Source organism: Dermacentor variabilis, chromosome 2 (genome assembly GCF_050947875.1).
Source record: "Dermacentor variabilis isolate Ectoservices chromosome 2, ASM5094787v1, whole genome shotgun sequence".
In the NCBI taxonomy this organism is placed as follows: Eukaryota; Metazoa; Arthropoda; class Arachnida; order Ixodida; family Ixodidae; genus Dermacentor; species Dermacentor variabilis.
Window position 1 is genome coordinate 89,914,045 of NC_134569.1, and position 18,145 is coordinate 89,932,189.

An 18,145-nucleotide genomic window follows, 5' to 3' on the forward strand; every position below is an offset into this window, starting at 1 on the left:
CACAAGACTTTCCGGAGACGTTGCGCTTAAGCGAACACGGTGTAATCCGTCAAGGCTTCACAGTGATGGCGGTGAGCGACCATTGTTTCTTTTTCTCGTCTGCTAGCCAGAAGGCGCCCAAAACTCTGGCAGGCGAAAATTCACTCGGCCAGAGAAAACCACACGCGCACCGAAGTACGCCGCGCGGTGGTTTCGGGGCAACACAAGAAAAACTCATGCGCTCTGGCTGGCTCTGGCAGCCCGCGGGTAGGGTAGCGAGAATAAAAAAAATTAAGAGGCTCAATGTGTCCTCACGAATAAAAGTCAACGTAGAAAAAATAAATAAGAACGTAGTTACCCTGGCTGGCTTTAGTGTCTTGACATGGATGCTTTGGCGTATGTGAAAAATATGCTGCTATTTTTTATGCGGCATGACGGCACAAATGAACCACCACAATGCTTCGTCTCATCGTATCTCGCAGCGTGTTTTCTCAACTTGTCTGATAGTGTGTTGATTTGGTTTGTCTCGTTGTATGTTCCGATATAAGACTTTAGAAAAGTCATTCACCTTTGGCGTCAAATGTTTATAGCAACATTAAGCCCACAAAGTTCCGGAATTAAAAGTCTAAAGCACGACTTTGGAAATATCAGTGCACCTTTCGCATCAAAAGTTTCTTAGACCTTTATACCCATAATGTGTCAGAATTGAAATCCAAGCGCTCCCGATTCCGCGGCCTCAGCGAGATGCCGCGACGAGCCCGCCCGCCACGCCTTCGGAACGTTGTGCTCGGATGGAGCTCCTTGCGTTACGATATGTGACCCCCGGTGCATGGGCGTTGCCGCGTATTCCAGCCCGATTTCGCAATGTTCGCGCTAACATGTTTTTTAGAGCGTGAAAAGGACATTCTAGACAAAATCGAGCATGATTTCCGGCGCCGGGGGTAGTTGTGGCCGGCGGCGCATGGACAGCACGAAAAAATTTCGGGGGGGTCTGAAGCCCCCCCGAAGGGTTGTCTACTCATCGGGTTGTGTACTCATCGGTTTCGTTGCTTTAATGTACTTATCCTTTAGAACTGGCTCTCCGGCTGGGCAGTCGCTGCATATGTGTGACTCTCCATTTAGTCACCAGCAGGGATCTTGAAAATGTTTCTCATTCTCATTCGTTCAGTCACTGCTGCCGAGCTTGGCGTTGCAAACCCGCCAGCGCCAGACAGCGCCCAGTAGACCGCATACGCGCACACCGCCGACGGGACGGGGCCGCCATCGGCGCTGTTCGCGCCTGTCCGCGCAAGAAACGGCCTCGCGCGGCGGTCGTCCGATCGCGCCCTTTCCTCGCAGCTTGCACGAAGGAGGCTGGATTTACGAGCCTCTGCCTGCCTGCTGGCACCCGTCCAGCAGACTCGCCGCCGCCCAACGTCGCCGTCGTGCCGCCGCCGCTGGCTTCTGCAGGAGGGCCCGCTCCGAGCTTGTGTACACATAGGCGCCGCGTGCGTGCGTGCGCCGAGTTGAGCTGCTGCGCAAGCGGGACTCGTCGTCGTCGTCGCCGCTGGCGGCTGCTCCCTCTTGCTGCTGTTTCGCCGCCGCCTTGCGTGCCAGCGGAGGCGCATGCCCAACCCGTTGGTGGCGTGCGCGTGAACTATGGCGTGCTGTTCGCGTCCACGCCGGCGACGCACTCGCTGTAGACGCGCCGTGCACGGCTGCGTTGTTCAACTAATGGACTACAGCGCACGTAACGGCGACGCGACGTGCGCAACTACATTGTGGCGGACACTTCGCGTGGAACGTGGGATCGCCTTATTACACCTTGCGTTGTTTCTTATCTGTAGCGCGCTTCTAGCTGGGTTCCGTCTTTGTCGGCTTTCGTTCACACGCGTCGTTGCCATGTGTCTTTTCTGGCTTTTAACATTTGCCCTGTCCACAGAGCTGACCTTGCTGGTCAGCTATACTGGCTACTGTGCCAACGGGCGCACGAGGTGCTCGTCCCTGGGACGTGGACACCTCTGTGGCTTTCTAGCTCTTCGTTGCTACCTGCGAACCACTGGTACTGTGTATCGTCATTTACATCTCTTCGCCTCACCTCGCCTTGCCTCGTGCGGTGTGATCAACCTATGTGCTACCTCAGCTGTAATTCAACACCGAGAGGAAAGGCTGACCCAGCTTTGTCGGCAAGCTTTTGCATTAATATAGCAAGCAATCAAAACTCAGTGTTATTTGTCACGAACTGCTCTTCTTCGGCTTCATGTGGAAGTATACGGTATGAGTCGGAGCACCGCTAACGGCCCTTCAAGTTGTACGAGAAGCTGTGCACATTTCCAGAGCAGCAGGGCGCCGCCCAAACACAAACTGCGCATAATGTATTCAGTCACATGACATCGTTACGTGCGTTGTATCCGATGCACGTACTTGTTGGCGGATACCTGTACTTCATGAGTTTGCCAAGCGACGTGTCAAGAATAGATGTGGTCGGCTCCTAAACTTTTATCTAGCTTCAGAATGCTTGTATATATGAACACGCGACTGTTCTGACGCGCCTGAAATGCTGGTCTTCTTTCTGTGAGCACAATTTTTTATTTGAACGTGTACACGTGATTCGCATTCTCTCCTTTAGCTTGCATTCATTCAATGGGCGAGAAACTGCAGGTTACACTCGATCTTTCGCCGTGCCTCACAGTCCTACAATTTCGCAAAACGCCGCCGGTTAAGTCAATAAAATTCTGAAGCAGTATTCACGCCCAGTATCCAACAGCGAGCACATCGATTGGAGGACCGATTGTCGAGATCATTTCCCGTTTATCGGCGCCACGCAGCACGCGCCCACAGTCGAAAATATTCCAAAACAACCGGACCTCTCCCTATACCTTCACCCCACTTGTGGAGCGAGTCGGAGACACGCTCCTCCGGTCGATTGCCCCCCCCCCCCCCACCTACGTCCCCCCCCGCTTTTCCTATCATTAAACCTATCTCCTGCTCTCTCGTAATGAGGCAATAAATTTCACGCGACAGTTTGTCCGCGTTTGTATTGTGGAACGTGGGGCGGTATTACGGTCAAGGAGTTCGTACGTAGACGACGAAGAGTGATTATGAAACGACGGTTATTTGAGAAAAAGACGAAAACGGTGACGTCTAAAAGGAAAGCGAGAAAAGTCCCAAATCACAGAAATACCAACGATGAAGCAGAAGAAAAATGAAGAGAGGTAGGTGTATCTAGCGCGGATATTAGAGGGCTTTGGTGTACTATATTGTATGCATATACCACTCAAACGTTACCGCTGTTGTGTTGGCCGCCAGCCAGTTTTGGATGAGGAAGGTAAGGCGTATACCTGCGAATACACCTATAGCGCAATCGCAGCTGGCGTTAGAGGTAACGCACAAATAACGCACATGCAGCTGGCATAAAAAGCAGAGGCAACTGCATACAGCGTGGTCGAGGTACGCTAACTAACTCTCTTCATATCAGAGCGCTCGGATGCGAAGCAGCCAATATGTAGCGTGCAAGACGAATTCGTCGGTGGAGAGCCGACTGTTTTCCTGCATTGCACACGGTCGGCACTTGGAAGGAAATTCACCTGCACGGGAATGTTTAAAGCCAATTCAGCTTTCTCGTTAAACACTTCTCATGATGTCGCCCGAATAGTTTAGTTGTCAACCTTTAGCGAGACACTTACGGTGCCTGCGGCCGGACGAGCCTGCAGGTCCACCACCCTTATAACAAGTATTTACTGTAACCCTGCTCCGACATTTGCTTTATAGCGGTATTCCAGGAGAAATAGCACACTTTCTACTTGCGTTCTTTCGTGACAGTGGAGATTAAAAGTCGTGGTCACACAACTTAATCTCACCGAAATACGCCCGCTACAGGAGGGGAAATCGCTTGCCATGACTGACGCGCAAAAAGCGTGATATATATAGTGTGGCCCGCATCCCGAGCAGTGTATTGCGAGCACACGTCAGCTGAACCACGTAAGGCCACTGGCAAAACTGCGACTTTATCATGTGTAGGGACATATATAATGAGGGGAAAAAACAAAGAAACGCTCTATAAGGAACACTGCAATAGCAATGCTCGCTTTGTCAGCAGGCGTTTCGTATGCTTCATGCTATACCCGGAATTCGGGATCACGCGCCTCGCGCTGTGCCGCAGATTTGAGAGCACTGTATAGATATTTTTAGTAGGAAATAAATAAGCCTTTCGTACTTACACACGCACATTCTGGCGCGAAATTGGTCGTCATTTCTTGATTTATTTGTTTTCGCTGTAGGCAGCTGCTACGACCAGCTCATTTTGACCACCGTATATATATATCTCTCGTTTACAGATCTCACCAAGATTACAGCCGACATGCCCATGTTTTACAAGGTATATATGACATGATTTGTAGGTGCAGATTACATTATAGGAGCGAACTGACGCACAATTAAAATTACCTTCTTGACAATTTCTCGCAGCTTCATCACCTCAACGTTGCTTTCGCTGTAAGAAGCTTGCGTGCGTGTGGTGGCCGCTGCATAGCTTCGAGAAGACAACAATCTATCGCTTCGCTTGTCATGGTGCGCGACGGGCTGCGTCGGAGTGTTTCGGCCGTGCCGCAGGTCCTCCGCCCTTGTCCACCTGTGGAGCCAGGGACGGAGGATATAATTTTAATACATAAATGTTTTTATAATATCATATTTCAAAACACGTAAATCAATAACAAATGAAGTATTTCTCTTTTCTGTCAAGCAAGCACATCGGCATTTTCTGAGCGCTAAGAGCATCCTATACTGCTTGACATATTAATTAGAGGGACGGACACTCTCGGCCTTTGTATAGTTGCCCTATCGTCGGCGTCAGTCTCGCATAATCATCATTATCAGACTAATTTACGCCTTCTTCAGGACCAATTACCCTTCAAGCAATCTCCTCTGTCTTGCGACAGCTTACTCCATCATCCTACATGCCCGCAGATTTCCTATTCTCACCACAGCAACTAATTCTCTGATGTCCTCGACAGCGCTTACCTTCCATTGGCACACGTTCTGTTACTCGTCTTTCTCTCTCTCTTGCCCCTTCCACTCTTCTTCTCTTTTTATCCCCCTACTCCTCCCCCTCCCCCCCCCCCCGTGCAGAGTAACCAACCGGAACTACCTCTGGTTATCCTCCCTGCTTTTATATGCATCCTTTTCTCTCTCTCTGTAGCTCTGGCCGACCACCGGCTATCTTCTCTACGCGCTATACGCATATCATCCGTTAAAGTCCACTTTTTCTCTTGACTTCCACCGAATTAAGTTGATCAAACTGTTGGATTTAAGGTCCGGAAGCTTCACAGTAGGCTACGAGGGGACGCCGTATAATGGACGACTCCGGATTATTTTTGACCACCTGGGGTTAGTTCATTAACTCACACCAAAATTGACTACAGGAGCGTTCTTGCATTTCGCCTCCGTCGAAATGCGGCTGCCGTGACAGGAAATCGAGCCCTCGACCTCTTGTGCTGCAGAAGCAGAATTCGCAACTACGGATTATCGGCCACACCCGCTTGCTCTTCCCACAATCGACACTTCCATTGCTCGTTGCACGGCTTGTTCTCAATCTTTCCAAACGTGCGTTCTTCATGAACTTTTTTTTTACCACGATAAACACAGCGCTGCCACAGCTGTGCCCACGCCAACGTTCAATAGCGCAAATCTCGACACTCGGCGCGGCGCACCTGTCGCTACGTCGCTCGCATCCACGATCGAACAGTTTAGATTGACTTTCTCCGTGCCGTCTTCAGCGCCATCGCGAGCCCGCATCAATCTTCAGCGGGCAAGTGCGAATCAGCCTTTGGCGCGTGGAATCGAGGAGGGGACGAAGGTGCCAATGCAGCACCTTTGCTTATAATAAGACCAGCAGATAGCAACGGCGGCGGCGGCGGCGGCACAGAGCGATGCTATACATCCAACGCAGCATGGCTGTGACGAGGAACAAGGCTGCACTTTGTCTAACCGCACGAGGAACACGCGTGCGGGGGCCCCGTCTTCCGCGGCGCCTCGGCGAAGCTGGTCAAGCGGCAACGATATGGCCTCGGCGGCGGCCTGCACGGCGAGGTGGCGGCGCAAAAGCCCGTCGCCAGAGTGGCGGGGAGACCCGTGCTCTTTGTTAGGCCACGCAAAGGAGGCCGCGCAGAGCGTATATACACGTGTATATTGCGCCCAACGTTGCATGGAAGGACGCAGAAGGCCGCCGCGGCGTTCTTCCCCTATAATAAGCTTTATTTACGACGCCTCCCCCGAGGCAGGGAGGTTGAAATTAGGGCTTTCCTGGCGGGGGAGGGAACTGCGGTCGTCAGTGCACCCTTTCCGCGGTATACGCGGCTTTCACGCGATGATCTAGCGCTTAAAGGTGCAGATGAAGCGGTGTCCTTGTTGGCCCCGTCCGACAGTCTGCCTTTTGCAAATCTGCGAGTAATTTCTTGTTCGCTTCCTGCTGGTTCCTCTACAATTGACTCTTTTTTGTTCAGCAGCCGCCTTACGTTCTCAAACTCTCGCGTCAAGTGAAGTATAGACAGTGGTTGAATGTAAATGACCATACCGAATTTAATTACGCAGATGATATGAGCTTACGCTGCGAGAACTGAAGTAAAAAAAAAAAGGAAGTGAGGCGGCTAAACAACCATCTCAGGGACACGATTGTGTACAAGGTTTCGAATTTCCAGAAGGCCACCGGATCGTGTGAAGAGATATATTGCGCGCTGTGCTGCTTCGCGACAGCGGGCTTTCCGACGTGCATAGAGAGAAACTGCACACCGTGAAAGAGGCGCCACAAGCGGAGCAACCCTCGGCCTCGACTGCCATGCTAAACCCGCCTGTTGCAACATCACCACCATCCGTCGCCCCGCTCGGGCGTTTGGAGGACGGCCCATCGCCTGCTAGGCTTGTGACAACTCCGTCTTCTCGGCCGCGCAGACGCTCGCGGTTCGCGTCGAGAAGGGGAAAGGGTCAGAAGTATAAACACGACAAACAAGCGTACAAGAAGCGGCACAGGCACAAGAACGCGAGGGATCTAAGTCTGCCCCGTCACGCCTGTACCATCCGACGGACTCTCTCTCTCTCTCTCTCTCTCTCTCTCTATATATATATATATATATATATATATATATATATATATAGTCAGGAAGTCGTATATTCCCTCTTTTTATCCCGAACTGCTCCTTCGATACTGCCTTTGACTGGATCCATGTCTCACCTCCTGTGTTTCACATTTGGAAACAGGAAACAATTAAACATGCAAGGACAAGTGAGCGAGCGAAACAGGCATGGAGCTTTCTGCTCACTCGTGCGTTTTTCTTGTGCTGCCTTGCCAGGGGTGAAACCTAACAAAACCATCCCAAGTAAATACCTCGCAGGCACGTTCGCGGTCCATGGAAAGCGCCACCCACGCGTTGCGCGCAGTACGAAAGCAGTACTAGTATTTATAAGGATTACGCAGGCCTTAACGAAACTTCGTGATAAGCTTTATCGTCTATGTCCATGTGAGTGTGTGTGCTGCGTGTTTATATCGTCATTATGTATGCACCTACAAAAAGAAATGCCAGGCTATAGTATCTTCTGATTCTCATTCATGTCTGCATCTCTCTCTCTCTCTCTCTCTCACGCACACACAGGCCGCACACACTTGAGCCATACCAGATACGAAACTCCCCGTCGCCCTCATGTTTCAAAACTCGGTCAAAGAGGTTGGCGATCTGCTGTCTGTTGCCTCACCTATGGATGACAAAACGAAACAGAGTTTTAGAAGAGGCCCCAAACGTTTTGGGGCCCCAAAGAAATAGCATTGAAGCCACTGGTGCATGCGCGAGACGCGAACAGCGCTTGGGTTTTGCATCGGGCACGCTACTTCACTGATTTAGCGGGAGCCCGAAACGCTTTGCGTCAACAAACATGGCGGCACCCATCGAAGCGACAGCTCTAACGTCGAGCAAGAACTGGGCTCGATTCGGGGTAACGCGTGCAGTTCGTAAGCTAGGAGAAGTGACTGCGGTTATTGCTTTCTCTCAACTGACGTGTGTAATAAAGACTGGTTCATTAGACGCCGCTGTTTTGGAATTAGATTGTTGATTTCATGGCTCGTAAGCCTAACAAGGCTTAACTTGGCTGGTGAAGGCACGTAAAGAGAGAGAGAGAGAGAGAGGAAAGGGGAAATGCAGGGAGGGTAATCAGAGGGAGAGATCCGGTTTGCTACCCTACGCTGGGGAGAGAGGGGAGGGGGAGGTAAAGTGGTAACAAAGTAGAGATAAAGAAAGAAAGGAGCGTAGACATACAATCACAGTGTGTCACTGTCGCCGCATACTGCCACCGCACAGCACAGTGACACTTGCAGCACAGTAAACATATATATTCAGGCTACAGCCGCTTGTCCAATTCTGTCGCCCTCAAAAACCGCAACAGTGCCCTCGTCGCCCTCTGCTGCGATGGCTTGTGATGGCGGCATTTTAAAGTAAGCTCCTCTGTGAGAGGTCTTCGGTCAAAGCGCGCTATCGCGATTTCGAGTGATTGTCTCTGTAAATTATAGCGAGGACAGTCACAAAGAAGGTGTTGAAGAGTCTCCTCGTTACGTAAAGCTGGTTACTCACAACTAGGCGCAACAAGTTGCTTGCAGCTAATATAATAACCTCTAAATTGTAATTAAACGCGATAACGCGAATGTCAAAATTACTCTTCTTATCATAAAATGGTATATTTTACAGTGAAGCTGTATACGGCTAGGTTTTGGAAAAATTGCGTGCCTCTATCGAGCCGTGTAGATAGAGAAGGTGGGCCGATCCTAAAGATAGTGCAACGCCGGGCCCATTCGTGGCATCGGTGAAGCAGGCTTTAAGCACTCCGCCAACTTGTAAAAATAAGTTTAATACGTTAATTACAAATACAACCCGTATCAGATAATACGCGGATACGATCAGATACTACACTTTGACTCGCGTCGGCCATGTCTACGTTCGCACCACCCTCTCTTTGTCAGCGTTCCAAACGCTTGCGTTTCTCCTTTCCTTTCCTTTCGCTCTCCCGTGATGGCGGTCAGCAGGACCGCGAGGCGGAAAGAAATGCGAACCGTCCATGTGGCACTTTCCCGCAAGCTTGGAACGCTTCCCCGGAGCAATGGCCCCGTATACCAGAGGGCGTTTGTGGGGAAACCATTTCGTGTGGCCTGTGTTGTGTGTGACTGCTTGCAGTTTTCGAGTGAGCTCACAACCATTAATGCACTGCGGGACGTCGACCAAGGCACAATCGCCTCGGCTACGGTGAATCAGTGTGTGCACTCGGAGTGCGGTGAGGTGCATGTGTGTTCTACGTGCCGGGATTCGTTAGTAAAAGGTGTCGTGCCGCGTTTTGCAACAATACGTAAGTATGTATAACCCCCGGTGCCTCATCATCTTCCGAGGCTCAACATCGTGGAGGAGCGACATGGTCGCGCCTCGCCTTCCATTTACGCGCATATGCGGCGTTTGACGCGCGGCAGTGGACAGATCGCCATTAAGGGGCCCACATATATACACAGCTTCGCTGGTCCTCCACCTTCACAGAGTGGAATGGCACTCATTTTTTGTTTTGTTTTAATAGATATAATAGCTTTTCTTTGAAACCGTCTTTGAAACAAGCGCAAGACGCCGTATCCGCAAACGCAAAAAGCAAGTCCTATTGTAAAATTCTTCGCTCCTGTGTGACCCAAAGCTAAGACCTGCAAAGCTCTTCAGGGCCCCAACCTTTTGGGGCCCCTATTTTACAGCTCTCTTACTTATATAAAACGCCGCTTCTTCGGCGCAACAAAATGATATCCGCGCAGGCACTGCAAGCAAAGTCAAATAAACAGTGTTTCGAACCAGATTTTGTTTTCCCTGTCGGATTTGCCGTTTATAGAGCACTTTTTGGTGAACGATTGGTGACGATGGGTTTCATTTTGTCCCCGACCGGTAGCGCTTTAGTGAATTTAACACCTGTAACAGCCCACAGAAAGGTATACCTAGAGCATGCGTGGAGTTCGAAGCAGAGTTTCGGAACTGACATGATAGGAAATATATATATATATATATATATATATATATATATATATATATAGTTCCTATCCCAAAGCATATAGGCTGGTTCCCTGATGTACCGCACCCTTTCTCAACGCAAATGCTTCCAAATTATGACGCTGAGCATACCCATGCGAATTATGTCGTGTAACGGCTTTGTGGCCTTGCGAGTTACAAAATGACACGAAATGAAATAGTTGTGTCGCTAGCGCTGATGAACTCATAAAAGGACGCCGAGACACCTACCTCCAAGACATTAACTTGGAATTAGCAGTCAGTTGCGCTCGTATGGTGACGTTTAACTCTACGAAGTAGACCCGCTGAATCTATAACAAATCTGGAACTAATTTGTAGCTAATTCGTCGTGATACTGTGGACGTCGAAGTTAATCTTTTATCTAGTAGGGCTGCTGGCATTTCTGGCAGAAAGAAACGAGGCTGACAAACATAAGCTGAGAAAAAAAGAATTCAGTTTTACCCATAATGAGAAGCAGTGATGCGATCGCTGGAGCAATCACGCGCAATAATAAGTCTCGCGCGGTCTCGCTGCGGTATCGGTCGCAGTAAACACACGGTAAACATTCGGCAGTGCGCGCGAGCGATCACCTTTCGTGTAGCGGTCTTTGTGGAAGTTGCGTTTCCCTGTGGTGGGAAGGGGAGAGACGAGGCGTTATTTCCCCTCCTCTAACCTGTCGTGCCTTTGGCTTCGTACCTTTCACTTCATTTAAGTTGTCTAACCTAAACGTGCTGTTCTATTGTGACGAGTCGGGGTCATAGCACAATGACGTTCTGAATTTCGCTGGCGCTTTGAGAGGTCGCGTGAGCATGAAACTGCCGCCGAGCTGCTGGTGGCACGGAATTCAGTGACGACGGATACTGTGACGTCAAGAGGCGGCTCCGATGCCCACTGTGCTCCTGACGCCAGAGGTACTCCTCGGTAGTTGACGCGTACTAGAGGAACACTAACGGCCATGGACAGCAGACGCCATGCTCATGTCCACGGCCTGCTGTCCCGCTGCACAAGTGGTCACTGTATATACAGTCTATATTACAGGAATTATATAAAGTCTATTTATATAGCCTATATATATGTAGTCTATAATACAGCCTGACTCAGCACTTACAGTCTATATATACTAAGATCAAAAAGGCGGGCTGTCAGACGGAGTACATAGCATACGTGGTATAAAGATTACAAGCAGGGATAAGGTGCCTCAGAATTGCTGGCCAATGTTTCGATAGGAGGACCTCTCTCTACAGATATATTACAATGCCTGTGCCGTGACGTGCTAGTGTTCTCGGCCGGCTAATATTAGAGCCTGGTGGTAACAGCGCAGAACGTAGACGGGGACACGAGACGAGAAGACGACACCACGAGCGCTGACTTTCAACAATTTTTATTTGAGAGAAACACGGCTCCTTATACATTTGCCTACAGGAACCACACGTGTCACAGACACGTCATTGCACGTCACGTGACAGACGCACTTCTGCGAACTCAAGGAAACGATTGCACGTGCAAAAGCTCAAGTTCTTTTTTTGTTCGCAACAAGGACGGCGTGCTAACAAATTGGTCACAAAGTCTGGCAATATCGGCTGCTTCAATAATCTCCCGAACCAACTGTTCATTGCGTTTTTCCAGCACTTCATAGCGTCTGGATTCTGAAGCTTTGGAAGGGCAATCCCTGACCTGGATGCCTAAATTCCTGTTCGCCTGCTCGACGTTAAGTGTCTTTTAGTCTTTCGTTTATGCATCTTGCAGTTCTCCCAATATACTCTTTTCCCACATTTCTAAGGTATAGAATACACCACGGCTTCTGCGCAATCTACAAAGCGGCTCTGGTGATTTATAGTGCACCCTTGCTGCTTTATCGAGTCTTCCGCATTGACGTGTCGGCAGAAGCTTTTCAGTTTTTCTGGTGCAGTGAGCACAACATTAACTCCAGCTATACGCCCTATCTTTTTCAAGCGGTGAGATATGTTGTGCACGTATGACAAGGCCACAGTCCTTCGCTTTTCTTTCGTTTTTGTCTTCTCGCCACCTTGCTCGCCCTTGACACGCTCGAGCTCTAGCTCATTCGTTCCACAACAGACACAAGAAGGTGCGACGGGTAACCAGCTCCAGTTAGGCGGTCAACCTGGCGACGAAAACTTTGTTCCATCGCGTGGATGCACGATTTTCTAAGCGCATTCGATAAACAAAGGTCTGCAATGGCTCTCTTCACCAGTTTTGAATGCGCTTTGGTTTTGCAGGATTGAAAACCGGCAAGCCCAAGCTGCTGTCCTAGCGTAATATTAGAGAGCAATACCTATATGATCAGTTCTTAAATGTGTCCATACATGCTGTCATTTCGTCGATCAATTCGCGTCCCAGTCCTGGCGTGAAAGTTGTCTTTCCTTGTGTCCCCTGCGCCTCCTCTGCCCGAGTCAAGCCGCCACACATGAACAAGCAGCCAGAGGCGCGATCGCGCTCTCCAAGCGCAGCATCACCCTGCAGCAACGATACCGCACGAAACAATGCAAAACTTAATGCGCATAATATTGCGCCACCTATCGCGTCACTGCTTCGCATTATGGACGAAGCTACACTTGCTCCTTTTTCTCTACATATTCTACGCGGAAACACTTTGGCATTCCTGCAATGGACACGAGCAGACAGCGGCGGACGTCACAAATAGGCGAGTGAGCTCACAACAGCTATCGCTGTAAGGGATTGCGGACGGATGGGTTCTGACGTTCTACGAGGGTCCTTAGCATGCTAGTCAGGAAAAAAAGAAAAGAAACCAAAAAGACGATCCGATAGGGACTTGTACGTAGTCGTTTTGGGAACGCCTGCCATCTGGGCCTCCCGAGAAACCTTTGCGATTTCGTTATCGTGGAACAAGCCTGGCGGCTTTTATGACATGTGCGCGGACCGTCACGTATTCACGCGCCGCGATGAGCGGTTTTACGACCGTTGCTGCATGGTCGCCCGGTCGTTAAAGGTCCGCGTGCGAAAAGGCATCTCTGTGCATCAGCAGATGCGTAGAGTTGAATAGGGCGTTTAGAAAGTGTTGTATTGTAAAAGACGTGCTTTCACGTCACTCTTTCTAAACGTTCCCTCGGCAGTCGGACACTCACCGTCCATTCGTGAGATCAGAGTGATAGAGATGTTCCTCAGTTCGTTCAAAAACTTGCGGGAAATCTTATCGGCAGGTTTGAAAGCTTTCATGATGATTATTATGATGATGATCCGCATTTGTGGCGCGTATCCAGCAAGGGGGGCAGGTCAAGGATCGCGCGGCAAGAAATTATTATTCGTAACACACTTTAGACATTCTTATAGTGGAACACACTTAAGACAGTTGAATTCGTGGCCGTGGATAGCGAAGAGCATACCGAGAGTGAGTCTTGACTGTGACAGCTAGCGACGCCTATGTAGGAAGGTGGGAAGTTTTTGTGGCGCTTTGAACAATGTTCAGTAGTTCTATGAAAATAGGCGTGTAATCCGTAGTCCAGAAAAAAGAAAGAAACCAAGCACGAGAATGAAAGAAGACGCCTATTCCAGGCTTGTCCCCAGATTGCGCAGCGCCAGTCACTTATTTCCAGGCAAGCAAGATAATGCTGTGGCTGGTCGTTTATAATTTGGAATTCAATAGTTTAGCCCATTCGAGGGGGGGGGGGGTCTGGAGGGGTAAGGGGAATATATCGTCAAAGTCAGTCTGAATTGGATTGACTGATTGTGTCAGTGCGTTGAGCCTGCAAATTGATTGGTGCTGTAGCTCTGCCTATAAGAATACGATCGACGTGGGGGGGGGGGGGGGGGGGGGGGGGCGGGGGGGGCGTTTCGTCTCGACCAATACAGAACGTTGTTTGCCGCATTGTGCTCGGGTGCGCTGATGTTGAATGGTGGTGCTTGCGCGTCTGCTTAGAATGTCGCCTTCAGTTATTTAAAGCGCTCTTATACAAATGTTTCAACATTGTTGAATGGCCAAGCGTATGGCAGGTAGAGACCCCTTAAAGGGACACAAGAGAAACAAATGAGTTGAGCTTTACCAGCAAATTGCGCTTCTACAATATAAAGAAGTTGACAGTCACTGAAGTATCCTTACCTGATTTGAATGCGAAAGCGCTATGGCTTCTCTAAGTTATCACCTTAAATTAAAGCTCTACCTTAATTCACCTTAATGCAATTTAATTTGCGTTCATTCACTTCACCGTGGAATTTCGCGGTGCGAGCTGCAGCAGGTACAGTGCCCGGAACGTGACGTCATCACTTGGTCACGTGGGTTTTCGAACCCTAGGATGTTATCGCCGGGCGGACGCCGGACTTTCCTCTTCGCGGGGCATGTAAGGCTTTCGCCTTAAAACGAAAACATCCGAGCAAACGAAAGCACTTATGAGCTGCGAATGCGTAAGCATGAACGTCCAATTTACAACGCCGCTGAGCGGTCCTCCGAGTTATGAACTCCTCGCATGCAAGCGAGCGCATTGAGACGCTTGGCGCGTTTTCATCAGCCCTTATACCGAGGTGCAGTTAGAACGCAGGCGAGAGCTTGAGCGGTCAAGGAATGCGCGGATGACGCAGGCTTCCAAGAGCGAGGGTGACGTGGCGTCGTGTCGATGTCCTCTGCCCTCATGCAGTGACGAGGCCCAGCAGCTGTTCCCTTTCGCCCGCTCTGCTCGCACCGTCGTGACCCGAGACAACAAGCAAGCACGAGACAGCGTGCGCTCTCCTGACGTGGCGTCGCAGCCAATGGGAAGTTTCGCTCTTACAGACGCCGCCGGCTTTTTCGCTCAATGGGCCATTTGATGCTTTTGCATCAAAAAAAGAGAAGAAAAAAGAAGAAGCAGGCTTTTCTAGGTAGGTATAAGCCAGGAAAGACGTAATAACGAACAACGTGTCGCGACGCTGCCTAGAAGTTTCCGCGCCCGCTCGTCGTGACGCCACGTACATTAATGGCGTCTGTTCGGGCGAATATTTTTTATATCGTTAGAGATCGACTATGACTGCCTTTCAATGGTGTCGAAAACTGATATTTAGCAAGTTCCAAGGACATTATTGAACCACAACCACCCGAACGCGGAAAAAATAAAGAACATAAATAAAGATGCGTGGCATCATACGGAAGTACCAGTGCTAGAATTTCGTCGTGAAATGAAAAAGCAATTTTCCGTGAGCCTATACATATCCACATCTGCACTCCAACGGCAGAGCTGACGTTTTCGGTTGTCGCTGGTGACAACGTTTATGCCATGCCGTCGGCGCGGAGGCGCCTTTGAATTTGGCCGCAAGGAACTCGGTGGGAGCTGCCAACCAACCCCTCCAGTGTTGTTGCAGAGCGTTGATCTGGCGACGCAGTCAAGTAGAGAGCGGATGAACTGTTGGAACTTGTACCGCAAAACAACGCAGAAAGCATGGGCCGTGATGTGTGCGTACGTTCGGGAGGGTGGGGGGGGAGCGGAGGCAGCAAACGTTTGCGGGAGGCGGGATTCGAAAAAAGCTGAGTTGCAGCGTAGCAGCGGTCCGTCGCCTCAAATTCAAAGTTTCGACTTGTAGTAGTTTTGCGACCTACACACGGTAATAAATTTAATTAGAAGCGCGATTGCCTTAACAGAGAAGTTCACATTTGTCGTGGAAGCCGTGCCCCGTAAGCTTTAGAGGACGACCGAAAGAGGCCGATGCGAAGCACACTGCGGGCAGGAAAAGCCGAGTAATGCACTGGCACTCCACGTCTCTTACGCTACTTAGCGTTTTCAACCATAATTAAGCTCCAGCAAGTAACTTTTGAAAACTCGAGAAAAGCCGGTAGCTTAGAAAAATGTGGGTGCAGACCATGGGAGTTGGTGAATCATGATTTAGGAAGTTGAGGCGACGAGCACACGGGACGAATAAAGAGACAACACGAAGAATCTTCGTCCCGTGTGTTCCGTGCGCTAACTTCCCAAATCGTGAGAAGCCGGTAGTGTTTGTCGCGAATGCCTTTCTTTATACATTGAAATCGGTAATCGGTGCCGCCATGCATGGCGTCTTTGTGTCACCATGGTCTGCCGTTGCATTAGCCATGGTCCCCATCTCAATCAACGCCTGCCGATGAGCGTGCCGATTTTAGGGAGAGTGGTGTTCGAAGGCGAGTAATTGGGGAATTGGGGTTCGAAGGCTCGTACGTGAAGGCTGACCAGATGTTTTACCTCCTTAAACGGATATATATATATATATATATATATATATATATATATATGTTCCCACTGTGATTTATACAGAATGAAAATGATGGGTTATACATGTATTTGCCTAAACTTCATCCTGGCGTCAACGCCTGCGTTATTTCCCGCGTTCTCTGTCGGCGTCTACATTTATCAAATTCATGCGCAGCATAAAAAGCTGCCGGAAGGTCTGCCGTGAGTCAGTATATAGTCACAGTATGTACAGGAATCACTGCAAAAATCCCCCATAAAATTTAATATGCTTACTTAATATAAATGTTACACTTTTGCTAGCCCGCCTACCACCCCATTCGCTCCATCAATATGGCGCAGGCAATGACAGAGAGAGAGAGAGAGAGAGAGAGAGAGAGAGAGAGGCGAGCCCTCGATCATCCTCTCCGCGTGGGGCTGTCTATAGCATCTGGAGTTCTACAAGAAGAAAGTAACCACGTAGTCACCACTTGGCGACTCCAATGTACGTAGTGGCTTTGCTGATCCTGTCAAAGAGCGGCATAAGTTGTCCGTGTATATGTTCTTTTTCCACGGGAACTAATATGGCAGCTGGACGTACAAAACGATTCATCTGTGGAAGCAGCTAAGTTTACGTGAACAACATTCATTGTCTGGCATCAAAATTAGTTCTCCGGCGATTATATAGAATGTGCATAGGCTTCCAAGAGCACATGTTTTCCAGGCTATACGTTCAAACGAAATTGTTGACAGCGGCTGTAAACGTGGATGGAGGTCGCTGTCAAGGAAGCGGCGCCCGCGATAGACGCGACTTCCGATGTTGCTACACCAGTATATAGAGCCCGATGCGCGCGCAAACATCAACTCGGTGTTGCGTCACGCGGGTCGCTATGAGGGGCTCAACGATCAACTGAACCTCTCCTCTCATCTACAGAGTATAGTGTGCCAATGAGAAGGGCAGAAGAGATCGGTGAGCTACAATTAAAGCTATATACACAAGATATTTGCAGGCTTTGTACAATGCGTGTCGACAACCTCCGTTTGCACGACTATATATGCAGCGCAAGAAAGGCGAGAAAACAAGGGAAATGACACGAGCGCAAATGCATTGAGGGACACTCAGCGGAGCACAGCAACAAATTATGAGTGCTACTGTTCCTCTATACGCTCCCAAAATTTGGTAGCCTATTTAATGAATGTGGGTGCCGATCGTATTTCGTAATAGCGTTATTTTCTGCAATGATTCTGAGCTCTATGTAACCGCCTCATTGCAGTGGGCGGCAAAATGAGCGTGACGATGTAATGTTTTTTCCATTTATGGAAAAAAAAAGTGAGCGTATACTCGAGTACTACTTTTGTTATGTTATACCGTGCGCAGTGCCTCCTGACGTTTGACCTTTCTTTATCATGTTTTATTTTTTTTTGCATATGTGTCAGTCACATAAACATCAGCTGAAGATTAGCGCTAGCGTCGTCTGTTAATTCCTGTATTCTCGTCTGCTTTTGCTGCCTATATAGCCACGGATCGGTAACGACTCGGCCGACCGCAGTACTTGCTCAATGTCTGGATCGTTAAGAGAATCGATGAAGGAGGCCGGTTCAGGCGGTGTGGAGATGAAGAGAGAAGAGCGAGAGAGAAGGTTTTGGCTGACGCGCCGCCTGTGATGTGACGATGCAAGGCATGAGGGGCGCCGCAGCAGATGTGGTAACAAGTCAGCTGACGGCGTAGCGGCCAGTCAACACGGCTGGCTAAGCTCCAAGACAGGAGCAGCAGCCTATAACTGGCATACGAAGAAAAAGTGGCCTGCGCGCACGCAAAGGCGGTGATTGCGTGTTCAGAAACGGCGTTTAGTGGCCATCATTCGCATACGCGACGGAAAGTGGGTGCGCAGGCGCAGTTGTTTAAGCGCAGCGGACGGTTATTACCAGCACAGATGGGACGGCGCATGCCTAAGGGGGGAGCAAGAAATTGCGCCTTCT

At 49.6% G+C, this 18,145-nt stretch overlaps 1 pseudogene; it reads right to left on the reverse strand.

Moving 5' to 3' along the window:
• Positions 1–8,745: 8,745 nt before the first annotated feature.
• Positions 8,746–8,925, reverse strand: LOC142573446 (U2 spliceosomal RNA; annotated as a pseudogene).
• Positions 8,926–18,145: the final 9,220 nt, after the last annotated feature.